Source organism: Natator depressus, chromosome 9 (genome assembly GCF_965152275.1).
Source record: "Natator depressus isolate rNatDep1 chromosome 9, rNatDep2.hap1, whole genome shotgun sequence".
Taxonomy (NCBI): domain Eukaryota; kingdom Metazoa; phylum Chordata; order Testudines; family Cheloniidae; genus Natator; species Natator depressus.
In genome coordinates, this window is record NC_134242.1 from 52,493,749 (window position 1) to 52,521,361 (window position 27,613).

At 45.4% G+C, this 27,613-nt stretch overlaps 1 long non-coding RNA gene across 1 annotated transcript; it reads left to right on the forward strand.

The window, feature by feature from the left end:
• The first annotated feature begins 3,701 nt into the window (after positions 1–3,701).
• On the forward strand, positions 3,702–26,255 carry LOC141994105 (uncharacterized). Its single transcript, XR_012641024.1, has 5 exons — positions 3,702–3,767; positions 6,293–6,359; positions 21,957–22,182; positions 25,204–25,276; positions 25,675–26,255. It is a non-coding gene; the product is annotated as an uncharacterized LOC141994105 (long non-coding RNA).
• The last annotated feature ends 1,358 nt before the right edge of the window (positions 26,256–27,613 follow it).

Genomic DNA, 27,613 nt, shown 5'->3' on the forward strand with positions numbered 1-27,613 from the left:
TCTGTCCTTCATGCCCTTGGAGATTTTTTCAAATATTTTGGCATTTCATCTTTTGGAACAGAGTTCTGATAGCATGGATTCATCTCCCCATACAGCGATCAGATCCAATACCTCCTGTTCGGTCCATGCTGGAGCTCTTTTGCATTTCTGGGACTCCATGGTCACCTCTGCTGATGAGCTCTGCATGGTCACCTGTGGCACGCTGGCCAAACAGGAAATGAAATTCAGAAGTCCCCGGGCTTTTCCTGTCTACCTGGCCAGTGCATCTGAATTGAGATCGCTGTCCAGAGCAGTCACAATGGAGCATTCTGGGATAGCTCCCAGAGGCCAATACCGTCGAATTGCGTCCACACTAACCCAAATTCGACCCGGCAATGTTGATTTGAGCGCTAATCCCCTCGTCGGGGAGGAGTACAGAAATCGATTTTAAGAGCCCTTTAAGTCGACAAAAATGGCTTCATCATGTGAACGGGTGCAGGGTTAAATCGATCTAACGCTACTAAATTCAACCTAAACTCGTAGTGTAGACCAGAGCTTAGACTCTATGGGTATGTTTAAACTGCACAAAAATATCCAGTGGTAGCAAGTTTCAGAGCCCAGGTCAAACAGAAGTGTAGACATTCATGCTCAGGTTGGAGCCAGGGCTCAGAAACCTGCAGAGTGGTGTGGGTTTCAGAACCTGGGCTCCAGCCCGAGCAGAAACATCTGCTATTGTTAGCCCTGCAGCGCAAGCCCACATCAGTTGGCATGGGCTCTGAGACTCGCTGCCATGCAGGTTATTTTGCAGTGTAGACATATGGAAAGGCTGAAACCTTCTAAGGGTTTTATGAGGCTTATGGCTTCTGAGACGCTTATTCAAATCAGTTATTCTGTCCTGTGATTTTTGCCCATATGGCACATTTGAAATGAATTCTTGTTAGTCATTTTTTCTAGGGAAATGAAGGGAGGCTCATGAGTCTTTTTAATATGGCTGCCTAAGCATGGATGTAAGCTTTCTCTGTTCCTCTCTGCCAACTGGAGCATCATCACTGTTTCTGTGCTGGCCTATCTTGAGCACAAATTGCTAATTGGGCAAATATACAGAAGTCTACAAAAATAAGTCTCCAAAAAAAGAATGGATCCCCAGGCCACAAGGCTAGTAATGAAGGAAGTGTGGCCTGATGGCTAAGGCACTGCACTGGAACTCAGGAGATGTAGGTGCTCTTTTTGGTTCTACCACAGACTTCCCGTTTGCTATTCAGCAAATGTGCCTCAGTTTCCTTTCTGTAAAATGGGGATAATAATACTTCCCTACCTCACAAGGCCATTGAGGGTAAATGTTTGATGAGGCATTTATATGGCAAAGAACTCTATGGACAAATAAATGATACCAATAGGATTAATGCAGCTGGGAAACTGATCAGAAGTCAATATGAACTGGTTACTGATCTATACAGGCTAGTGGATTGGTTCCAGATATGTGAATGCAACTAGTATGGATTCATCTGATCTGATACCATTAGCACTAAAACATCAGTAACCATCTAAAAGTGTATTAGAACCTTCATCCTCTTATTAGATTGAAAAAATATTTTTTTACTTGAAGTCCTAGCCATACCTTACCTGAATACTCAAAACCCTTCATTTGAACTGTCTTATGTGCATAATTAAAGGTGAGTGGGGGGGGGGGGGTTATGAATAAATGTTAATCAGTTTGGTAGGGAAAAGCTGCATTACAGTACATATGACAAAGCTTAATATAAAATATGTGCATTTCAATACTGCACTGTAATGCAGCAGGACTCACCACCACAGCGCCTCCTGCTGGCCGTGCTAGGAATTAGCTCTTGGTTGCCAGTGCACCTTCTTTTAGTGGTGTCTCACCACCGTCACTTCTGCTCCACCTGTAAGAGCCGTGTCACTCCCTGAACTGCAGCATCCTCTTCTGGGCACAGCCCTGCAGCTGTGCTCCACTCCACTTTCTCCCCATTTCTGGGGGAACCAGCTGTCTCTAATCCATCCACTTGCCACTGTGCCCTACTGCAGCCTTCAGTCTAGCCCCTCACATTAAGGGGTAAACTGCAATTTGAATACAGGCCACCACCTCTGTTGCAAGTGGGAGGAAAAAAGGGATGGGGGAGGTCCACCCACTACTCCAGGCCCCGACCCAGGGACCCTATAGCTGGCAGCCACGTGCTGCCACTCCTCCAACTCCTGCCACCTATTTTCCTGGGGCACTTTCCTGTAGCCCTAGCACCCTTTGTATCAGGGGCCTCAGCCTGGCAGCCCTCAGGCTGGAGCTCCCTATTGCTCTCCTAACCCTGCCCAGTACTGAGCTATCCAAGGTACTCCTCTAAGGCAGCCAGACTTTCTCCCTTGCACTCCAGAGAGAGGCTGTTCCTGCTGTGTTTGAGCAGCCCTTCTTATATGGCCCTGATTGGCTGCTCCAACAAACCTTCTCCTGATAGGCTCTCTACAAGCCCTCAACCCATTGGTTGGGTTTTGCACAGCCTTCCTGAGGGCTGCTTTAACCCTCCATCTACCTGTGTGGGGCAGCCGCCTCATCACATGCACCACTGGAGTCAATTGGAGTTTGACTAAGGATTTTGTCAGAATCAGGCAGAATATCCCCTTATGCTGGTTTTATAAATTGGGAATAAATACGGGTGCCCAGCTTCCATACTCTATGTCCTTTGTTAGTTTAAGCCATCTTAATCGTATCTTCTGTTATTCATCTCCATTCTAAACTTAACCATCTCACTCTTTTCAATCCCTCCTCATATGGAAGTTTTCTTATGCCTCTAATCATCTTGATATCCCTTCCATTTCTGCTACATACTTTATTTTAAAGGAAAATAATAACTATAAATATATTCAAAATGGGCTATACTTTATAATACAGCGACTGTAGGGAAAGTGTAAAGAAGCTATTACTGAAGAACCAGATTCTATTTTCTCTGGATCTAAATCTACATTACATTGCACTTATAGTATAATTGCACATTGGTTATGCTTTTCAGACCCTGTAATTAACATAACTGAAGGTTAACTTCATAACTTGATCCTTTATTATCCTTTTTATTTCCATACTTGGTATATTATAGTGTAATTTCTCTAAAGTTATCCCTTTTGATACATGTAACTACTACAGGATCCTATAACTAGACAGTAAAATACATGACTGAACTACCCTCAGAACCTCATAGTTAATACATGTATTTTTAGAATCCAGGTACATTATCTATGCTTCACAACCAAAATTATACCTTCAGACTAATTTCAGTCTAAATGCAATGTACTTAATGTACCTGGATTTGAAAGCTACATGTTTTAAACTAACGGGGTATTAAATAATTCCATTGTGTATTTAGACTGAGATATATGAATGATTGATAGTTACAGATATCAGAAAGCACAACTATATTGTAATTACTCTGTAATTAAAATCACTGTATTATAAAGTACATCCAAATTGCCTTCTGTGTTGCAAACTCTCCACCACAGTGCCAAAATAAAAAACTGTTAGCCAAAAATAATTAATATTTCAACTGAGCCACAACAAGGCATGGACTAATAGGCTATTGATGTTTCTGTGTGGCTGAAATCATTTGGCCTGTGGCCTTGTGCCTTACAAAGTATCCATGTTGCACACCACTAGCCAACTAATATATACCTTGTTGTGGCCTTACAGGTGCTATCTTGGCCAGCAGTACCAGTCTCAGCAACATACTTTTCTGATAGAGGCACACTGCTCAGTTATGAATCTTCAGAATTTTGGCGGGAGGCAGGTAATCCTACCATTAAATCCTACCACCTGATTAAATTTGGCAACAGAGTTACCTCCTATTTAGCATCTAGCGAGCTTTTCTGCCCACCTTATACATTCTTTTTTGGGTAACATATGAACTACATCAAATTGGATATTGTGTTATAAAATAAGCTGGAAGAAAAGGTATTTTATTTTTAACCCTACATGAGTCTGGAGCCAAATCCTGTTTGCTTGACTTCCGTGGCCTTAATGGAGTACAGCACGTAAAGTACATGCTGAACTTTGAGTAGACGAGTAAGCACAATCCTACTTAGCAAAGCAGTTAAGCAAATGCTTAAGTCTCATTGAAGCCAATGGAACTTAAGCGTGCTGAATTAAGCATGTGTTTCATTAATGTGTCCATGCCTCTAACATGCCTGGTGGTATAGTCTCTAAGTGTTGGCAGTTGTGCTTTACTGCTGCGACATGCAAATACAAACCATGACAGCACATTACAAGAGCTAGGATGACATTCCTTTGAGAAGGCTCTGCTTTCTCTTGTAATAGTCCTGCTGCCCTTGTCCTCTAGTGAGTGTTCCAGACAGCAAGCTACACCTCGTGACCAAGTGTCACTCCAGGGAAAGTGTAAAGAAGCTGTTACTGAAGAACCAGATTCTATTTTCTCTGGATCTAAATCTACATAACATTGATTTAATTCACATCTCAACTGGGGAAGGCCAATATGAGTTCATGCCCACCGCCTTATCTTGGCACTAATAATCCCTTTTGTATTCCCCGTTCCATTAGGTCCATCATTGTGTCATTTTGCATCCAGGTCCGAGGGCAAGATTACCACAACCACCTCTTTGGGTCAATGCCAACTTATGGACTGACCAAGAAGGTGAACTGTAAAAGCAGAACAAGGGGCTGGACCACCTATAAGATATTAACAGTACTATTCCCTAGATTTAGGAGTAGCAGGTGCTGTAGAGGGAGGGGTTCATTGATCGGTTGGAAGTCACACTTCTAGGACCTGTGGAACCAGGGCTTGGAGTTCTGTCTCAAAGATTGTTTTCCTTCAAATGCATCATGTTGCACAGTTGCCATATGATAGCACCACTTTTCTTACCCATCTCCATTCCAGCTGGAGAGCCTCATGAGGGGGGAAAGTGATCATCAGCCCCAGCAGATACCCAGTTAAACAGTATGCTGTTCAGTGGGGCACCTATGGAGCAAAAAAGGTTAGGCTAGGCACCCCTAAGCAAGAGTAAAAGCAAAGCATGCAGCCCGAGTCCCCTAATCCAATTTTGAGAACAGAAGGGGAAGTTCCAGCTGCACTAATTTTCCCAAAAACACCCACATAGAGACAGTGTCTTCAGCAAGGAAATCACCATCCACTATGTCGATGCAGCAAACCACAGTCACTGCAGCAATGAAAGAAATGGGGAAAGCCTAATGTCAAGCAGGGAGATGGGGAAAGGGAATGGTCCCTGTCTTTTCTCCCTTTCCTCATCTAACTTTCATTCTCCCCTCTGTCTTTACCCAGTGCTTAGATTTGGTTTGTATTTCTGGAGATAATTTAGGGAGCAAGCTGTCACTAGCGAATCAGAAATCTTGGAATTTTAATGCATACCATCTGGAGTGCTTGCTCGTGTTGGAATGTTAGCATGATGTGGTAATTCCTGCGTATACGCGGGGGAGACGAGAAGGGGGAGGTGTGCTGTGGATTCCTGTCACCCTAAAACAACACTCACAATCCAAACAACTACACTGCTCCCAACAAGGGAGCCAAATTGATGCTGGAGTGTGAGTGTGCTGGGTTTGGGGAAGGGCAGAGATGTATTCCTGCTCTTCTTCCTTCTTTTGGAGGGGGGAGATTCTTTTCCAAGGAGACCTTGAGACATGGGGTTGTGCTAGGCCCTCCGCTAGCTCGCATGGAATCTGCGTCGCCATGGAAACTGGCTGCCAAAATAGCAACAAACAGAGGCAGAGGAATTTCAGCATCGTTGGCCAGGCCTCACTGGAACAAGAATGGCTCTCATTTAAAAAGGGGAAAATAAAGGCTTGTGTAAGGAGCACACAGGGGGCAGCAGCACTCCTCATAAACATCACTGACTCCTTCTGGAGCCTAAAGCAGCCATGAAAATGGAAAGAAAATTCTTGCCCTATTTACTCTCACCCCAGCTTAATGAACCTATGTATCTTCTATAAGGCTTGACACAAGGACAACTGCAAAGAGAAATGGTTTAAAGTGGGACTCTCATCTTGAGTCAAAAATCTCTCTTGTCTCTACATTGTCTATAAAACCTTACCAAAGATACCTATGTATTACTACCATCTGTCAGAACTTATCCTGAGTACCCTTTGTCATGACCTCATTTATTCCCATAGCAGCAGATTATGATGTCAGAACCAAAGGTTCCTGAAACATAGGTAGAGAGAGCAGGAAAGAAAAAGAACAATAATTAGTGGAGGAATTAGTGCTTGCACTGATCTTTGAACTTGTGAAGCACTATAAACAGTAAGTGCTATGCATTGTTATAAGATTACATTTTCCATCATTAGTGCGTTGTTGTGGAGTCAGCCCCATCCAGAGAGAAGACACAGTTCCAAAGACTTTGGATGTAAAAACGTAAGTTTGTTCTTCATTACCATGCTATTCCAGTGCGGGGCCCCACACAACTCAGCCAATTCTCTTCAGTCCTCCCTTGCAACTGCCATGCTATTTCATACGCAGTTTCTTCCCAATCAGGTGATGTAATGTGCCAGGTGATGTAATGGATTTAGGGTATGGACAAAAGCAAAGGATGGATGAGGCCGAGAGACTAGCTAGCTCACTTCACTTGTGAGTGAAAAACAGTCAGAACAGGGGTCTCCAGAGTTGAAAGGGGAGTGCATGTAGCCACTAAATATGCATTGCATCTCCTCCTTTCCTACCAATTGCTTTGGCAGATAATCATGGCATAATCAAATTGATCCAGCCATTTCATGGGGAAGGCATGATTATTCACTGACTTCTTGATACAGTCTGGCTGCTGTGTCATGCACTGGGAAATCCTGACATTTGATATCAAGGTTACATGAAATAAATACATATTAAAAGAAACAAGAAATTGAGATATCAAGAATCCAAATTCATGTAAAAACTTGACATGAAAATACCCTAATTACTCAAGATCTGCAGCCTATCCAAGGCCTTTTGTGATTGACAATGGTCACTTTTCTAACACTGAACTTCCTCACTATGCAACTCCCTCAGGGTTTCTATCCCTGACCACTTCTTGTGTATGTATGCCATTATATTTAACCACCTGCTTCCTGGTTTCAACATTATCAGTTCTCAACAGTGATACCTACATTTATACCCTCTTCACTAGTTCATCCCTTTTCTCGTTTTCTGCCTGTCTCAGCCTCTTCGTTTCCTAGCCGCCGGTGAGTCAGAATCAGATATTTAGTGGGGACAGTGCTGTTCTATGAGTGCCCTGGTAAACTGTTATGACCATCTGTTGTTCAATGCCACTGAGAGAATGGCTCTTAAACACCTTCTGCCCGTGCATCATAATTACAGTTCACCTTGGTGTACAGATCACCTGTGAGAGATGAAACGTTTGGGGAATGCGGGTTGCAGTTATTGCGGTCTGAAGCCAATTGTGCAGGAGAGAGCATATTTAAAATTGCATGTCATGGCTGTTTGCTCAGCAGACTGGCCGTGAAGGGTGTTTTGTTTTCCAGTAATGAGTTGGGGATGTTACTGTTGTCTCTGTTTTTATTATGGCATTTCATTCTTTCATGTGTTATTGCAAAAAATATTAAAGTGAGGAATCTGCTCTGAACGTGACTGTGTAAAAATGACATTGTGGCATCTCTGTAATGGCTTCTCCACGGTCCCAGATCAAATTTGCTAAGTGCAAGTGAAACAATGTTTTTTCTGACTTCCAGTCCTGGAAATTCAACATGCGATCTGCAAAACAAGCTTGGCTTCTTTACTTCTCAAACATTATCATCACCAATAAAGTTTCCACGGGCCAAATTAGGCTCTCACTTACACTTGTGCAACCCAAATATTTTCAAATGATCACCTCAGAGATATTTGTGCAATCCCATTGCCATCAGTTGAACTGGAGTTTAGGAAACTATTCTCTTGATGATGCACGGGAAGGAATTGAATCCAGTCCACTCTCTTGCAGCTGTATTGGCTCTGTAAAGCTAGCAGGAATAAAAAAACAATCAGAACTGATTGTTCTCATTAAAATCAGCAGATGTGACTGAATATACCCAAGGAGCAGCTAGAAGGAGTAAGAAAATACACATTTACAGTCATTTCTCAGACCAGAAGTGCACTTTAAGGGCACAAGCTTGTAAATTGCGGAGCATTGATCTGGCAATGCATTTAAGCAGGTGCTTAACATTAATCACAGGAGTATCCCCATTGAAGTCAATGAGGCTGAGGGATTGAGACTGAAAGAGAGCAAGATACATTGTTACAAGGCCAGCATGTGGCAGGTTCCCAAAAAGGAGCAAGCAGCAACCTGTGCACCTATCTGCAGGCTGTGCACTCAGTAATGTTTGAACTAAATCATTATGCTTCAACTTAGCTCTTAAATTAACTTACTGGGAAAGTTGAAATGAAATGTAATGCTCTTCAAACCTATACATACGCAGCAGGCACAGATTACTGATACGTACAGTAGCAGATAGTATGGTGTGAGGGAATATACTGGCAGTAGAATCTAAAACTAAATAGTATTCACTGGGACAAATTTATAATGAAAGCATTAATTTCCAAACAATTTCCAAACTGACATCAGTAACTGCTGATAAGTGAAGAAAGACACCAAAGAGATATAAAATAATAATGAAAAGCATTTGATTTATTAAGAGGCAAACAATAATTTAGTCCCCTGTTCCGCAAACAAATCCATGCAGGCAGACCCCACTGAATTCAGTTGCAGGGGTTCTATTGCAGTAGGAGTGTCAAACTCCTTCAGAAGAGAGAGCCAGATTCCATTTTTAGTTACAGCCTGTGGCCTGAGAGATAAATGCAGGATGATATATTCCCCGCAGTGCATGGCAGAATACATGCTGATGGCAGCAGGAGGTTTGCACAGAGATGAAGGCGAGATTATAACCTTTATGTAACAACTAAACTTTGCAACATTTATGGCCGCATCTGTGGGCCCCCCTACATTAATATTGGGGCCTCATTCTGCTGGGCACTGCAGGAAAGAGACAACCCCCGCCCTGAAAACTGAGATCAGGCATTGTGTCGACTCACACAACAGTGACCCTTCTCTGACTTAGAATAATAGAATATTAGGGTTGGAAGAGACCTCAGGGGCCATCTAGTCCAATCCCCTGCTCAAAGCGGGACCAATCCCCAACTAAATCATCCCAGCCAAGGCTTTGTCAAGCTGGGCCTTAAAAACCTCTAAGGATGGAGATTCCATCATCTCCCTAGGTAACCCATTCCAGTGCTTCACCGCCCTCCTGAGGAGCCAGGCTGATAGCTTCCAAAGAGATTCCCATCTAAAACTTAGCCAAAGGGTAGGGTGACCATACATCCCATTTTGGCTGGGACAGTCCCTTTTTTAAGCCCGGTCCTGTCCGTCTTGACTTTTTTGGCAAAAGTGGGCATTTGTCCCATTTGGTCTTGCCAACTTGATCAATTGGCAAGAGCAAACAGGACAAATGCCCACTTTTGTCAAAAAAGTGGGGTGCAGAGGAATGTGTGGGTGTGCAAGCGGCAATGCCAGCCCAGCATGGGGGGTTGGGAGGCAGAGTTTGAGCAACCAGTGACCACAGCCTTGTGGGGGGTGAGGCAGACAGGGTTCCAGCAAGTAGTGACCCCAGCCTCACGCAGGGACAGGCAGGGCTTGGGCGAGCAGCTTGGGCCAGCCCCATGCAGTGTCCCATTTTCCCTTTGGGAAATATGGTCACACTACCAAAGGGATGCTGGCCAGCATCTCGGGAGGAGGTGGGAGTGCCTTTAGGGTTCCCTGGGGGCTGTGGATGATCCTCTCCCCAAGAATGACTTTTCATGTATGGTTCAGGTTCTCCTTACCAGTACTCAGTGCTGACCGCTAATAAGACAGTTAAATCCTTGAGTTCAGGTTTCAATCCTTCCATGTGCTTCAAGTGTCTTAATCTCGGCTGCTTGGGGAATTTTTATCCCATGGATCCTTTGGTATGTTTGGAATGTTTGCTTTTCCTACTGTGTGCGAGACACTCCTGTAAAAACAAGAGCTTCCTGCTTGCCTCGTAAATCTTTTCTTTGATTGGCAGAGCCCCCTTCAATGATTAATAATAGGGGAAGATGGAGCCTGACACCACAGCGAAACCTGCTCTGTAAAAATACCCAACACACTGAGGCAACAGACCTGAGAGAGGGGCAAAGATATTTGATTAGTAAACTGGCACTTCTCCAGCCTCTGTCAGGGATACACATAGATTGACACTGTCCTTCAACTGGCATCTGAGAGGGAAAGAAACAGACGGAAATTCCAGCAAGCTAAGGAAATGTAGCAGAGAGAGCCAGGACATCAGAGGCCTGTTCTTTCACACCATCAGAATCATGACTAAAAGACACCACTACACATGATATGTTCACTCTTTGGAGAGTCTAGTTGTTTAATGTTTTGGGTGTTGTGTGATAGTGACATACGTCAGATTTGAAAGCCCAGGAGCAATTAAAGCCTGAGCAATTTAAAAAGAGGAAATTTCTAGAATTTATGGTGTCCCTTTAGCTCCTGATTCATGTCCATGCATTCTGCTCTTCTTGCTCCATTTCCATATTCCCTTGCACAACTTCCAGATGTTCCAGCCTCTTATAGGGCCTGATCTGCAATCCTTTGATGTCAGTGGAAAGACTCCAATTGACTTTATGTCAAGTCCCTGCTGATTTCATCACTGGTACTTCATTTCCGCTGCCAGAGTCTTTCCCCTCCACCTCCCCTTGCCAGCACCTCCCCACTCCATAGTGAAAGACTCCAGCAGTGGGGAGCTGCTGGAGCTTTTCCTTGCTGTCTTCTCCCTGCCAGAGCCTTTCACTGCCATGCTACACATACCTTACACACCACCGCCAGTATAGACAAGGCCATAGACAGTTCTGCTCTGCAACACAAGGGTTAATATTCATATGGAGGTTGACACTTCTAAGGGGAGAGGGGTCGGGCATTACCAACTGGTCAGAGTTTAAACTATAAACCCACAGTCCCTGAGATCAGCCAGTTAATTCTACTAAAACTCAGGCAGGTGGGGCATGATCCAATACCAATGAATTCAAGGGAAAGACTCCCACTGGCTTCAGTGGGTGTTGAAACACACACACACACACACACACACACACACTGGCTTCAGTGGGTGTTGAAACACACACACACACACACACACACACACGATGGTGGGTATACCAGAAATATGCAGGCAGATAATAATAGGGTGAAATCATAGAATCATAGAATATCAGCGTTGGAAGGGACCCCAGAAGGTCATCTAGTCCAACCCCCTGCTTGAAGCAGGACCAATTCCCAGTTAAATCATCCCAGCCAGGGCTTTGTCAAGCCTGACCTTAAAAACCTCTAAGGAAGGAGATTCTACCACCTCCCTAGGTAACGCATTCCAGTGTTTCACCACCCTCTTAGTGAAAAAGTTTTTCCTAATATCCAATCTAAACCTCCCCCATTGCAACTTGAGACCATTACTCCTCGTTCTGTCATCTGCTACCATTGAGAACAGTCTAGAGCCATCCTCTTTGGAACCCCCTTTCAGGTAGTTGAAAGCAGCTATCAAATCCCCCCTCATTCTTCTCTTCTGCAGACTAAACAATCCCAGCTCCCTCAGCCTCTCTTCATAAGTCATGTGCTCTAGACCCCTAATCATTTTTGTTGCCCTTCGCTGGACTCTCTCCAATTTATCCACATCCTTCTTGTAGTGTGGGGCCCAAAACTGGACACAGTACTCCAGATGAGGCCTCACCAGTGTCGAATAGAGGGGAACGATCACGTCCCTCGATCTGCTCGCTATGCCCCTACTTATACATCCCAAAATGCCATTGGCCTTCTTGGCAACAAGGGCACACTGTTGACTCATATCCAGCTTCTCGTCCACTGTCACCCCTACGTCCTTTTCTGCAGAACTGCTGCCTAGCCATTCGGTCCCTAGTCTGTAGCGGTGCATTGGATTCTTCCATCCTAAGTGCAGGACCCTGCACTTATCCTTATTGAACCTCATCAGATTTCTTTTGGTCCAATCCTCCAATTTGTCTAGGTCCTTCTGTATCCTATCCCTCCCCTCCAGCGTATCTACCACTCCTCCCAGTTTAGTATCATCTGCAAATTTGCTGAGAGTGCAATCCACACCATCCTCCAGATCATTTATGAAGATATTGAACAAAACCGGCCCCAGGACCGACCCCTGGGGCACTCCACTTGACACCGGCTGCCAACTAGACATGGAGCCATTGATCACTACCCGTTGAGCCCGACAATCTAGCCAGCTTTCTACCCACCTTATAGTGCATTCATCCAGCCCATACTTCCTTAACTTGCTGACAAGAATACTGTGGGAGACCGTGTCAAAAGCTTTGCTAAAGTCAAGAAACAATACATCCACTGCTTTCCCTTCATCCACAGAACCAGTAATCTCATCATAAAAGGCGATTAGATTAGTCAGGCATGACCTTCCCTTGGTGAATCCATGCTGACTGTTCCTGATCACTTTCCTCTCATGTAAGTGCTTCAGGATTGATTCTTTGAGGACCTGCTCCATGATTTTTCCAGGGACTGAGGTGAGGCTGACTGGCCTGTAGTTCCCAGGATCCTCCTTCTTCCCTTTTTTAAAGATTGGCACTACATTAGCCTTTTTCCAGTCATCCGGGACTTCCCCCGTTCGCCACGAGTTTTCAAAGATAATGGCCAAGGGCTCTGCAATCACAGCCGCCAATTCCTTCAGCACTCTCGGATGTAACTCGTCCGGCCCCATGGACTTGTGCACGTCCAGCTTTTCTAAATAGTCCCTAACCACCTCTATCTCCACAGAGGGCTGGCCATCTCTTCCCCATTCTGTGATGCCCAGCGCAGCAGTCTGGGAGCTGACCTTGTTAGTGAAAACAGAGGCAAAAAAAGCATTGAGTACATTAGCTTTTTCCACATCCTGACCCTGTTGACATCAATAGGAGTTTTGCCGTTGTCTTCAGTGATTTCACTCATAGTCTCTTTTCTCTGCCACTCCAATTTCTTTTGTCCTGGTTGTTCTGCCATTCCTTCATGTGACTAACAGGGATGTGCAATTAAATCCTTGGGGGAGTAAATGGGGATTCCCCTGAATAAAACCGGGTCTTTCCCACTGCAATCAAACAGTTTGAGGTTACTGCTTGTTTTCTAATGATACACTTCCATGATCTCTTGTCTTTACTGTAGACCAGTGGTTCTCAACCAGGGGTATGTGTACCCCATGCAGAGGTCTCCCAGGGGGTACATCAACTCATCTAGATATTTGCCTACATGGCTACATGAAAGGCACTAGTGAAGTCAGTACAAACTAAAATTTCATACAGACAATGACTTGTTTATGCTGCTCTATATACTATATCAATGGGGACCACAATTTATTTTATAATTATATGGTAAAAATGAGAAAGTGAGCTATGATACTTTTGAATATTTATGTCTGATTTTGTAAGCAAGTAGTTTTTAAGTGAGGTGAAACTTGGGGGATACACAAGAGAAATCAGCCTCCTGAAAGGGGTACAGTAGTCTGGAAAGGTTGAGAATTACTGCTGCAGATGGACATGACTCCAGAGGGGACCTTTTCTGAATGGAGAGGTATCCCCTCTTCTCCACCTCAGAAGGTGTAATGGAAGATGGCTACTCTCCTGAGTTGGGCAGCAGACTCCCTGGAGTTTCCCCTCTAGTTTCCGTCTCCTGGCTTCAGTGGGAATCTCTACATTAGGTGCCCCAGCATTTTTTGCTACACATCAGGTCATCTACACCTGCTTCAAGACTCCTTTGCACTGCCAGCATTGTGTAAAGAGGCCTTAGTGCAAATGAGAATTGAGTCCATTATTTACAGAACCCTGTTCTCAACATTCCAATGTTGCATGTTTTCCCAGTACTACAAACGATACCATCATGCATGCTGACGTAACGCTCATGCCATACATGTCTTTGGGTCTCATTCCATGGCAGCCTGCCAGTCATTGTGGAGCATCCTGGTTTCTGTTCTCCCTGGGTAGCCATGCAGAAGGTAGAAAGCATTGCTGTGTTGCATTGCTGTAATAAGGTCTCAACAGAGTGAAAGATTCTTTCCAGCATATAAAAAAAATCTTGTGGTCAAATAAAGATGTTCCCATTCAGCACTGGCAGCCCATCTCCTTATGTAGTCCCTTGTGTCCATTCCAGGAATGCAGATGGCAGAGAATGAGGTTAGAAAGCTCTGAGGGTTTGAGTCATTTTTTCCTTCTAGGAAACAGAGCCTGCAATTTGTTTTCAAGAACTAAAAGAGCCTGAGATTGCTGCCATGGCTCCGCTGACCAGCCCAGTCAGCATTACTAGGGGAAGGAGCAGCAGTAGCCCTGAAGATAGGAAGGGAACAAAGCAGGCCAGCACTGCTGATATAAAAGAGTTAAAAAATCCAAATTTCAAAAAGAAGCAGGCATCTAGTGGAGGGATCCCGAGTGTCCAACAAGCCCCCGGGAAAGCAGTGCTCCAGGACAAACTGCCTGCCATTGTTTGTCCTCTCAGCTAACAAATTGGTGCTAACACATGGGTACACCTATCCCTCCAGACCCACTCCCTTGTTATATATGTCCTGGCGATCGATGAGCACCTGGGAAAAGCCATGGGGGAGGGGTTATCCCCCTTACATGTTTTCTCTGTAATGCTGGGATGGCTGGCCAGGGCACCAGCTTACAATCTATCATGAACCCATTGGCAGAGCATGCTCCTTCTTGCCAGAGTCTCCTGCCCTTAACCCCTGGCTTGTCCTTCAATGCTCATCATGGTTGGTGAGAGGAATGTGTGTTTTTCAAGCACCTATGTTAGTTGGAGGGAAGGGGCTGCAAAGAACTGCAGACAGCTCTCACCTCTCTGCACCGCACCCCATCACCCCCACACCCACCAACACTGGGTCAAAGCCATCCCTGACACTGATGGAGCTCAAAGAAGCTGTAGCTGGGTGCTCAGTGGCTGTTCACCTGCACAGCTCCACCCTCTGCATGCACACGCACACACACGCACACAAACGCATACACACATGGACACAGGTTTGGCTGGCGATGGACTTGCTTGGGGACATGAATCTGTGCAATACATTTATTCCTTTGTCCCTATTTTCTTCCCTGGTCCATGTCCCATCATACAAGATGATGAGATGCCACTTCACCACATGCCATCAGCACCGATGTTGACAGGCAAGCACCAGACCTGGTGAGCTTTCCTTCTAGTCTGATCTCTAACTACCGAGCCTGAGCCAGTATCCTCCCAGAGACTTGCGCTTTCACAACAGCCCTATATGATAGGACTTCTAAGCCAGGAACTTCACAAAGGCCTTTTCTTGTCACTAACCTAGCAAATCCTATCAGCTCACAGACACCTGCATCCTAACATAAGCCCAGTGAACTAGAGGTACTGATCTAATGACACTCACAAAGGCTTGTGCTTTGGTTTTGGCCCAGCAAGCTGTAGGTGGTGTGTTAGTGACCTCACAGCAGCCTGTTCCTGGACATTAGACCAGCCAACAAGGGCAGCTAATCATTAGAGCAGAGGATTTCACAGACCCTTCTACATTGACATCAGACCAATGACCCAAGACCTGAACCTGTGTCTTGACATCAGCCCCCCAGTTAAAACTGCTGATCCAGAGACTTAAAAAAATATAAGTCTTCCCATCAGCCCAGCAAGCTAGAGGTGCTGATCCAGTGAGCTCATGCAGGCCTGGACCTTTATGTCAGCCTAGAAATCCAGTGATGGTGAGGCAATAATCTCTGAATGGCCTATGTCTTATGGCCTCATCCCAGCAAGCTAGAGGCCCTGAGCCTCTCATCTCCAGGGACCCAAGCTGTGACATCAGCCCTGGAGGCTAGACAGAAGAACCATACATCTCAGAGAAATGTATGACCTGAAATAAGTTCATCAAGCTCGAGTTGCTGAGCCAGTGGTCTCTCAGCAGCCTGTCCTTTGACATCAAACTAGCCAACTAGATGTGCTGATCCACAGACCTCATGGAGTCCTGGACCTTCACATAAAACCAGCAAGCTCAAGGAGCTGCTCCAGTGGTCTCACCAAGGCCTCGACTTTGATGTAAGCCAAGAAGAAGTGCTGAGCCACTAACCTTCACAAAGGCCTGTGCCCAGAGCTAGTAACCTTAATAGATCCCTGAGTCTTGACATTAGACCAGCATGCTAAACTACTGATCTGTGACCAGAGGCATGTGTCGTGGCATCAGCCCAGCAAGCTGGAGGTGTTGATACAATGACCTCACCAAGGCTTGTTCCCAGCAGTCTAGAAGTGCTGAGCCAGTTACCTCTCCAAAGTCTGTCCCTTGACATCAGCCCAGTACAACAGAGGAATCAAAGAATCATAGAATATCAGGTTCGGAAGGGACCTCAGGAGGTCATCTAGTCCAAACCCCTGCTCAAAGCAACTAAATCGTCCCAGCCAGGGCTTTGTCAAGCCTGACCTTAAAAACCTCTAGAGAAGGAGATTCCACCACCTCCCTAGGTAACCCATTCCAGTGCTTCACCACCCTCCTGGTGAAAAAGTTTTTCCTAATATCCAACCTAAACGGCTGCAACTTGAGACCATTACTCCTCGTTCTGTCATCTGGTACCACTGAGAACATTCTAGATGCGGGCAAACTTTTTGACCTGAGGGCCACATCAGGTTTCCAAAATTGTATGGAGGGCCAGTTAGGGGAGGCTGTGTCTCCCCAAACAGCCAGGCTTGGCCTGGCCCCTGTCTCCTATCTGACCCCCCCCGCTTCTCGCCCACTGGGACTCCTACCCCATCCACCACCCCCTGCTCCCTGTCCCCTGACCACCCCCGGACCTCCCACCCCTGACTGCCCCCTGCTGCCCCATCCAACCTCCCCTCATTCCTGACTGCCCCCCCCCGGGATCCCTGCCCTATCCAACCCCCCCTGTTCCCTGCCCTCTGACCGCCCCAACCCCTATCCAAGCCCCCGACCCCTGACACACCCCTGAACTCCCCTGCCCTTTATACAACCCTCCCTGACCCCTGACCCCTTACCGCACTGCCTGGAGCACCAGTGGCTGGCGGCGCTACAGCCATGCCACCCAGAGCACTGGGTCAGGCCGCGGCTCTGCAACTGTGCTGCCTGACCGCCCAGAGCATTGCACCGGGGGCACGGTGCGCTGAGGCTGCGGAGGAGGGGGAACAGTAGGGGAGGGGCCGGGGACTAGCCTCCCGGGCCGGGAGCTCAGGGGCCGGGCAGGAGGGTCCCGCGGGCTGGATGTGGCCCACAGGCCATAGTTTGCTTCCCTCTGTTTTAGATCCATCCTCTTTGGAACTCCCTTTAAGGTAGTTGAAAGCAGCTATCAAATCCCCCCTCATTCTTCTCTTCTGCAGACTAAGCTGAGCTATGTACTTCAGGGAAGCCTGCGTCTGTCCATTATCACTGCCAAGCAGAAGGGCTCAGCCAGTAACCTCCCTGTGCAGTCTGTGACCGGTCATCAGCACCCCAAGGTGAAGAGCCTGGTCAGGGGTTGCAGTGAGGGAGAGGGAATGGGAGCACAGATCCTCCTCCTCTACTGTCTTGGGCTTGACAGAGCTCAGCTCTCCCGGAGCTATGTCTCCTTCTCCTCCTCCCACCTCTTCACTGACTGAGGAAATGACTTCCCAGGAGAGAATATGAAGAGGGAGCAGCAGGAGGAGCTGGCACCTGGCTGGGGAAATTCAGTTTGGGCTAGCTTTTCCCAACGGTGAGTGAGGGGAGAAGAACTGCCTCAGCTGGGGGTCCCCTCTCTCCCTTCTGTCTCCTACAGGATTGGGGGTGGGGGACGGGACTGGGAGCACAAGGCATATTTCCCTACATTGCTCTTCACTGTGTGTGTCTGGGTATGTGCTACGTCCCATCACACAAGAAGATACAATGACACCTGACCACGTGGCATCAACCCCCACGATGACACCAGAAATGATGAGCTACTCTCCTACTTTGATCTCCGTTGCCCACTGCTGAGACAGTGCTCCCTTCCCTCCACCAGCTGGGAAGGGAGCTGACCACCCAAAGAATTAAAATGAGGGAGGGCTACCAGTCAGCACCCATGCCAACACCCCTCCTACCACATGAGTTCAAAGATAAGTCAAGGGGGCAGCTTCTCCTCCATATCACATTGAGTTAGGTTTAAACCTGATTATTAATTTCAATAGCCTCTTTCCTAGCATAGCGGTGGCCCCCAAATTCTATGTTTGACTATAAAGGTTGCCCAAAGTCTGTCTTTGTTTTCAATGAGAGAAGGGGTGGTAGGAAGGGATTTTTTACAGGGTATCTTGGCTGCTTGGGGATATCATGGAAGATATCAGTGAGAAAGGAGTGGTCGATTATTGTGAAATAAATTTAGAGAGACAGGGGTTGAAAAAAGGGAATATAGCCAATGCAGGATGCCCTTTTATTGGCAGAAAGGATGTTGTTTGACAGAGTGTCAGGAGATCAAAGGGAGAGCAGAAAGGGGCAGGGGAAAATGAGGATTTAATGGTAGAGGACATTAGAGGTGGCAAAATTGGCAGGCGTGATGTCCTTGTGGGGTAGTAGAGATCTTTTCAACAGATTCTATTCATTTGGAGATGGCAAGGGAGATAGATGTGGGGAGCGAGGGGGGAGCTGGGCATCTGCATTAAAGCTGGAGTAAGTGTCATCAGTGCTCATTCTGGGCCTCTCCCAAAGGGCTAATCTTGTTAAAGGAATACATTGATTGCGTACCACTGCCATGGGAGAGAGAGGCAGTGGCTGGCCATGCCTTCCCTGCCCCTCGCTCTCCCCCTTTTGTTTTTCAGACATGGTTTGGTGCACTCCAAGAACTGTACCTTTGATGCATAGCTTAACCTCTCCCCTATCGGAACTTCATCTAAATGACTCTTTGTTGGCACTTATCTCTTTTTTTGCAAGAAGCACTTACTTCTGCCTCAGCCAACCACAAAAGGAAGTGCTCAATGGCTGAGCGGGTTATAAAGCACTGTAAGTGTCATCAGGGGTTTGAAGAATTCTTCCCTGTAATGAGCAAAGTGATAAGACACCGTTTATAATACAGCCTTTACAATCAGGGTTTCAGGCTGGAGGAATTTTTTTTCCTTCCTTTTCATCTTCCTTAGCCAAAGATTAGCTCAGAACCTAACTCACACATTATACATTCCCCATCTGCTTGATCTATCTGAATTGTCTTTATGATTTGACAGCGAGTTAAACATCTGTTGCCACCTAAAACTATCAGATCAAATGCATCCTTAGTGTAACTCCAGTGGACTATGAATTTGGCACATTTTAATGAGAACTCCTCTGATACATCTGTCCTGTCTTTGTCTTCCCCACAATGTTTATTAGTCAGACACTGCAATAAAACTAGTTCCCTATTTCTAAGAATTCATTGGCTGTCGCAGCTTATTCTGCCCCTGAAGTCTATCTTCTGTTTGAGACCACACAACTCATTTCTATGCAGATGTTTATGAAATTGCAGAGAGGAATATGACTTCAGATGGGGAATGAGCAGGGGGAGTTGATGACACCTTGGCAATAAAATCCTATTTTCATGCAAATGTCCCAAATAATAAACATACAGAGAGATGGAATATAAGGAAATATATGATGCATCAACCAAATTATTTCCATAGCAGTCCAGCTCCTCTGGGGTAGTGCAGCTCAGCTGCTTTGTGCCAGCAGATTATGGCCCGAAAGACAGTTTAGCTGGTCAGGGGAGTGTCATATCACCCCAGTGGAGTGGAAGACCCTATGAGGTAGAGGCAGTTTTGCAACTCTTAAACCACCACACTCCAGCTGCTGTGATATGGGGTGTGGCCAGTGTAAAGGGGGAATGACACCATGGACCCCTGGCTGCCTTAGTCTCTTGGGGGCCAGTGGCAGGCTGCTCTAAATAACACAGCGGGGTCACATGAGTCCTTTGAGCTACACTGTGCACTCCCCATCTATAGCCAAAGGTCCAGGCCCAGGAGATTATCAGGGGTTTTTTGGCGGCATCAGTGGATCTTTAAGTGCTGTACAACATCAGATGTTATGCATGTAGCACGAAAGCCTTTCACAGAGGAAATCTGGAGAACACACTTCACTTCCAAACGCACGTCCACTTCACCAGGGTGCAGTACCAGCCCAGTCCTTATTCCAAATTCCAGCTCCCTGCAACTACAGATCCACTTCAGAGCAAAGGACAACAAGGAGAGTGACACTAGTGACCTGCAGACAGAACCCACAGTGAGAAGGCCCTAATTCCATAACATGCTCATTGTAACAATATCACTGCTTTTGATAGCAATAGCTGCAGACTGATGAGAGGATGCTGCCTCGTCCATAAGGGCCTACATGAATGTTTTGCATACGTTTATTATAAAATACTGTTTTGTTATATTTTAATTCACACTTTTAACCACTTGTTAATATGACTGTATTTTTAAGTGCTTGTGGCAGACCAGAGGGCAGCCAGAGAATTGCCCCAGGCTGTCCAAGCTACACTCCATCTTAAAGCCACCCTTGTTGCTCCTTGCTCTGGGCTCAAGTTGTGTGCTGTGTCTCTTAGAAGCAAAGCACAGAATTTCACCTAAAAGCTTAAATGTCTATAAAGGGAAGGACCTAGAAACACAATGCAAATAAATGATCCGAGAGCCCACTGTGCCACCACAGATTGGCTATTGCTATGGCAGTTACGAGAATCATTTAGTCACCTGCCTGTATATGAACTCAGTCCCAATTCCCCACCCCCACCCCCATGAATGCTGAGACTCAGACCCTGTTTGCTGCAAACAAACAAACAAAAACACCTTTTAAACTGCCACACTCCAAAAAGGGGCTCCAGCAGCATAGGCTCATGATCCCAGCATTGTGGGGAATCCTGCTTTGCTGCTGCTGAACATACAAGCAGGGGACTCCTTCCCTGGGGTTGGCAGTTTGATGGCCGGAATGCCAGGAAGGCCCTGGTAAATGGGAAGCAAATTAGTTCCTTTCGTCCTGTTTTGAAGGCATGCACTCCGTGTTACAATTTCCAAAGATCTCCCCATGCAGAAACAAACAATTAACTCCTCAAAATTGGAACATTAAAGGCTGGATTTTCAGACAAGATCAGCTCCCATTTGCACACCAAAATCAGTGGCCAGAGTTTAGGAGAGCTCAGCATGTCAGGTGTGTAGGGAGCTGGTGTGGTCTCCCTCCGAACCAGAGAGTGATGAGCCACTCTCTCAGCCTGAGTGGGCGGAGCCAGGCCAAGCTTACTGCACCCCCTAGAAGGGGAGGGGTTGAACAGGAAGTACAAAAAGCGGGGCCCTTGGCCCAGTGAGGGCAGCCCCAGGGCAGTGCTTCTATTTCCTGGGAAATTTTCCAAAATCTAGAAATTTTTGAGTAAAAATGTTTCAACTTGGGAAATTGGGAATTTTCATTCAAAACCTAAATAATCCTGGAAAAATTTCATAAAAAGTAAAAGATTTTCCAAATCTCAAAAATCCTGGGAAGTTTTCATAAAAAGTAATAAGTAAAATATTTGTGCTTCTTTTAAATTTCCCTCAAAATGCTTTCAATTCGATTGGTGAATATTTGTCACGTGATTTTTATAAATGGGCTATGCTGCTCTCCTATTGGTGGTGCTTCAACATACTATATCATGACGGCACAAGTGAAGTGACAAGTGCTCACACATGCACTCACAAAAAACCAACCTCAGCAATAGCTGGCTGACCGGTAATGAGAAGATGGTTATCAAATTTATCTTCTAGGTAAGGTTTCTTCCAATAATTAAATATATTGCAATACTTACTATGATTAGTTTCTTGATCTTTCATTAAATCTCTAAAATTTTGTATTTCGTGCTTGCAGTTGCACAGAGAATGTGAACCAGAGCGTTCGGCTGATCATAAATTTGTAACAGCACCTTCCTCCAGGCAAATATTAAATATCTTTGCCTACTGTGTTTGGTAATAATATATAATATGTTCCCTTCTTTGATTTAAATATAAATTGAAATATATATGATACTAATTATCGCATTCCATTATTTCAGAGATCTCTTTCCATTTTTTATCTAACGTAAAAAATGAATAAAGAGACTGATAAGTCTGGTGAGAAGAGGAAGAGGACTGCAGGAGTAGACAAAGATCTGTCCACGTCGAAATGAAAACAACGGGATAGCACCCCCGACACAGTATTGAAGACTCGGGGTGAACTTCCACCAAAAGAGAAGCCATCTACATTCAAAAAAGCCTTTCAAGACTCATTGCTTCAAGAAGGTAAATACAAAGACTGGCTGCAGAAAGTAGAAAACAATCGTTTTTTAGCTTATTGCAAATGTTGTGGTGTAAAAATCCAGGCAGGTACTAGTGAGTTAGATAAGCACGCTAATGGTAAAAAACATAAATAAAAGGTTGAGACAGTATCTAATACAAAGAAAATTGACGATATGTTTAATAAACAAGATTGTGAAATTAAAAAAGCACGAAAATTTGAAGAGCAAGTTAAAGATGCAGAGATTAGAATGGCCTGTTACTTTGCTGAACATATCAGTATTCAGTCTGGAGAACACTTGACTGAAGTAGTTAAAAAATGTTTCCCTGATTCCAAAATTGCTGAGGCTGTAACATTAAAGAAAGATAAATGTACTGCTATAATTAGCAATGTTTTAGCAAACTGAGACTGAGGAACTTGTAGAAAAATTGAAAGTTAATGAATTTAGTGTATTTGTGGATGAATCTACTTCAGGGAATAAATATCCCGCAGTTGTTGTTCAGTATGTTAATCAAGCCAATGGCAAAATTACCTCACAATTGTTAGAATTATTAGAACTTGATGCCAAAAATTGCACTGCAGAGGGGATTTACACTTCTTTTAAAGAGTCTATGATGGAGACAAATATTCCTTTGAATAATATTTTAGGTGTAGTCTGTGATGGAGGCAGTGTAATGATCTGGCCAAAGACCTCATTCTTCTCTAAACTGAGAGAAGATGTTCCACAGATAGTTTTAGCCAGGTGCATCTGCCACACATCGGCTCTGATTTCTAGTTCTGCTGCATCCGACGAAGTGAGCTGTAGCTCACGAAAGCTTATGCTCAAATAAATTGGTTAGTCTCTAAGGTGCCACAAGTCCTCCTTTTCTTTTTGCGAATACAGACTAACACGGCTGCTACTCTGAATCCTTGGGTATAATATATATTATATAGTTATTAAAAACACACATATTACATTCCTTTGAGATTTTGAAATAAAAAACTTTATCTGGGAATTTTTCACCAGATTTGGGAAATTTTTAGTGCTAGGTTGGGAAAAGTTGGCATCATGATATAGAAGCACTGCCCCAGGGAGGGAGACAGACACAGGCTGCTCCCTCTGGACCCTGCTGCCAAACCAGGGGACTCCCTGGACCAAGGGAAACCTGACCCAGAGGAAGGACTCGGGCTACCAGGACTGCCAGCTGCAGAGTACCCCGAGGAACCAGAGGAGCCAGGCAGTGACCCAAGCCCGAGTGAGCCCGATGCTGAGGGTGCGCTGGAGCTACTAGGGCTACCCGCGGCTGAATACCCCGATGAGTTGGAGGAACCAAGGACCAACATCTCAGCTGGTGTGAATCAGCAGAGCTCCACAAAGTTCACCAGAGCTGCTTCTCTTTACATCAGCTGAAGATCTGCTCCCAAGTCTCTATATATGGGAATTTCCGTACTGGATCAGGATCAGATCAGTGGTATCCACTATGTCCTTCTAGTTTGGTATCCTCTGTCTGACAGTGGCCAGTACCAGATGCTGCCGAGGAAGGTACAAGAATTCCTGTAATGGACAATCACACAATAAAACAGCCAATAGAGAACATTTCTTCCAAACCCCAGGCAGTTAAAATATGATTTATGCCCTAAACCAGTGGTGGACAACCTATGGCCCATGGGCCACATGCGGCTCATCAGGGTAATCCATTGGCTGGCTACGAGACAGTTTGTTTACATTGACCGTCCACAGACACAGCCGCCTGCAGCTCCCAGTGGCCATGGTTCGCCGTTCCCAGCCAATGGAAGTTGCGGGAAGCAGCGGCCCACACCACTTTCTTTAGCTGCCATTGGCCAGGAACGGCGAACCGCAGCCACTGGGAGCTGTGGGCAGCTGTGCCTGCGGATGGTCAATGTAAACAAACCGTCTTGCAGTCCGCCAGCAGACTACCCTGACGGGCTGCGTGCGGCCCGCATGCCTCAGGTTGCCCACCACTGCCCTAAATTGTGAGGGTTTATAAATCCCTTACATGTTTTTGTCCTTTCTAATGTAACTGTGGATGTTCTCATTATCTATACAAATAGCAAATCCGTTTTTCAATCCCACTCAGCTCCCAGCCTCAGTGATCTCAAGATTAGCGAGCATCACAGGTGAAGTATTTGTTGTGCTGAAAAAGTATCTCCTTTGATCAGTTTTACAGGTGTCACTTTCCAGTGTCATTGTGTGACTTCTTGTTCTTGTGTTACAAGTCAGAGTAAATGGAAACATCTGATTTTCTCTATGCCATTCATAGAATCAGAGAAATGTAGAGCTGGAAGGGACTTTTCAGAGGTCAGCCAGTCCAGCTTCCTGCACTGAGGCAGAACCAAGTAGATTTAGACCGTCCCTGACGGGGGTTTGTCCAACCTGATCTTAAAAAGCTCCAGTGATTGGGATTCCACACTCTCCCTTTGAAGCCTATTCCACAGTTTAACTACCCTGAGAGTTAGAAAGATTTTCCTAATATCGAACCTAAATCTCCCTTGCTGCAGATTAAGTCCATTACTTCTTGTCCTACCTTCAGAGGACATGGAGAACATTTAATCCCCATCCTCTTTATAATAGCCCTTAACATTCTGAAAACTGTCCTTCTCAGGTCCCTGACCCTCAGTCTTCTTTTCTCAAGACTAAACATGCCCAGTTTTGTTAACCTTTCCTCACAAGGCAGATTTTCTAAACCTTTGATCATTTTTGTCACTCTCCTCGGGACTCTCTCCAATTTGCTGAATTTTTTCTAAAGCTAAGGCCTCATCAGTACTAAGTAGAGCGGGACAATTACCTCCCGCATCTTACAAATGACACTCCTGTTAATGCGCCCCAGAATGATAATAGCCTTTTTCACAACTGCATCACATTGTTGACCCATATTCAATTTGTGATCCACTATAACCCTCAGATCCTTCTCAGCAGTACTACCACCTATCCAGTTATCCATTTTGTATTTGTGCATTTGATTTTTTCCTTCCTAAGTGAAGTACTTTGCACTTGTATTTATTAAATGTCATTTTGTTGATTTCAGATCAATTCTCCAGTTTGTCAAGGTTGTTTTGAATTCTAATCCTGTCCTCTAAACTGCTTGTGACTCCTCCCAGGTTAGTGTCATCTGCAAATCTCCATTATTCAAGTCATTAATGAAAATATTTAATAAGAATACCGGACCTAGGATTGACCCCGGTAGGACCCCACTAGATACATCCTCCCAGTTTGACAGCAAACCATTGATAACTACTCTCTGAGTACAGTTGTGCACCCACTCTTTCAACCAGCTGTGCACCATTTTATAGTAATTTAATCTAAAACACATTTACTAAGTTTGCTTATAAGAATGTCATGTGGGATTGTGTCAAAAGCCTTAGTAAAATCAAGAGATATCATGTGTATTGCTTTCCCCTCTCCCCTCCTCCAATAGGCCAATAACCCTGAGAAGGAAATTAGGTTGATTTGGCATGATTTGTTCTTGACTGTTCCTTATAACCCTATATTTCTCTAGGTGCTTACAAATTGATTGCTTAATAATTAAGGCTGTCACACCACACTATAGTAACTCTAACTCAGGAACCAATGCAAGCAACAAACCTCGATGTCAACTCTGTCCACATATCTACACCAGCAACACCATCACAGGACCTAACCAGATCAGCCACACCATCACCGGTTCATTCACCTGCACGTCCACCAATGTAATATACGCCATCATGTGCCAGCAATGCCCCTCTGCTATGTACATCGGCCAAACTGGACAGTCCCTACGTAAAAGGATAAATGGACACAAATCAGATATTAGGAATGGCAATATACAAAAACCTGTAGGAGAACACTTCAACCTCCCTGGACACACAATAGCAGATTTAAAGGTAGCCATCCTGCAGCAAAAAAACTTCAGGACCAGACTTCAAAGAGAAACTGCTGAGCTTCAAAAAGAAAAGGAACACTTGTGGCATCTTAGTGAGCTGTAGCTCACAAAAGCTTATGCTCAAATAAATTTGTTTGTCTCTAAGGTGCCACAAGTACTGCTTTTCTTTTTGCGGATACAGACTAACATGGCTGCTACTCTGAAACATGCTGAGCTTCAGTTCATTTGCAAATTAGACACCGTCAGCTCAGGATTAAACAAAGGGTATGTCTACACTACGAAATTAGGTCGAATTTATAGAAGTCAGCTTTGTAGAAAGCGTTTTTATACAGTCGATTGTGTGTGTCCCCACACAAATGCTCTAAGTGCATGTAGTTGGCGGAGTGTGTCCACAGTACCGAGGCAACCATCGACTTCCGGAGTGTTGCACTATGGGTAGCTATCCCACAGTTCCTGCAGTGTCCGCTGCCCATTTGAATTCTGGGTAGAAATCTCAGTGCCTGTTGGGGCTAAAACATTGTCGCAGGTGGTTCTGGGTACATATCGTCAGGCCCCCCTTCCCTCCCTCCCTCTGTGAAAGCAAGGGCAGACAATCGTTTTGCGCCTTTTTTCTTGAGTTACCTGTGCAGACACCATACCACAGCAAGCATGGAGCCCGCTCAGCTAACCATCACCGTATGTCTCCTGGGTGCTGGCAGACGCGGTACTGCATTGCTACAAAGCAGCAGTTTATTGCCTTTTGGCAGCAGACAGTGCAGTATGACTGGTAGCCGTCGTTGACGTAGTCCTTGGTGCTCTTTTAACCGACCTCAATGAGGTCAGGGGTGCCTGGGCAAACATGGGAGTGATTCAGCCAAGTCTTTTCCCTTTTAAGTTTCATTTCATGGCGATTGAGTCCTACCAGCAGTGCACTGTCTTTTAATCTGCAGCCAGCAGAAGACGATGGCCAGCAGTCGTACTGCACAGTCTTCTGCCAGCAAGATGTATAAAGATAGAAGAAGTGGATCAAAACAAGAAATAAACCAGATTTGTTTTGTATTCATTTTCTCCTCCGTGAAATCAATGGCCTGCTAAACCCAGTTTTGAGTTCTATCCTTGAGCTTTTGAGTTCTATCCTTGAGGGGGCCATTCTGTTTCTCGCAAAGCCACCCCCTTTGTTGATTTTAATTCCCTGTAAGCCAACCCTGAAAGCCATGTCGTCAGTCACCCCTCCCTCTGTCAGAGCAACGGCAGACAATCGTTCCGCGCCTTTTTTCTGTGCAGACGCCATACCACGGCAAGCATGGAGCCCGTTCAGATCACTTTGGCAATTAGGAGCACATTAAACACCACATGCATTATCCAGCAGTATATGCAGAACCAGAACCTGGCAAAGTGAAACCGGGTGAGTAGGCGACATCAGCGCGGTGACGAAAGTGATGAGGACATGGACACAGACTTCTCTCAAACCTCGGGCCCTGGCAATGTGGGCATCATGGTGCTAATGGGTCAGGTTCATGCGGTGGAACGCCGATTCTGGGCTTGAGAAACAAGCATAAACTGGTGGGACCGCATAGTGTTGCGGGTCTGGGACGAT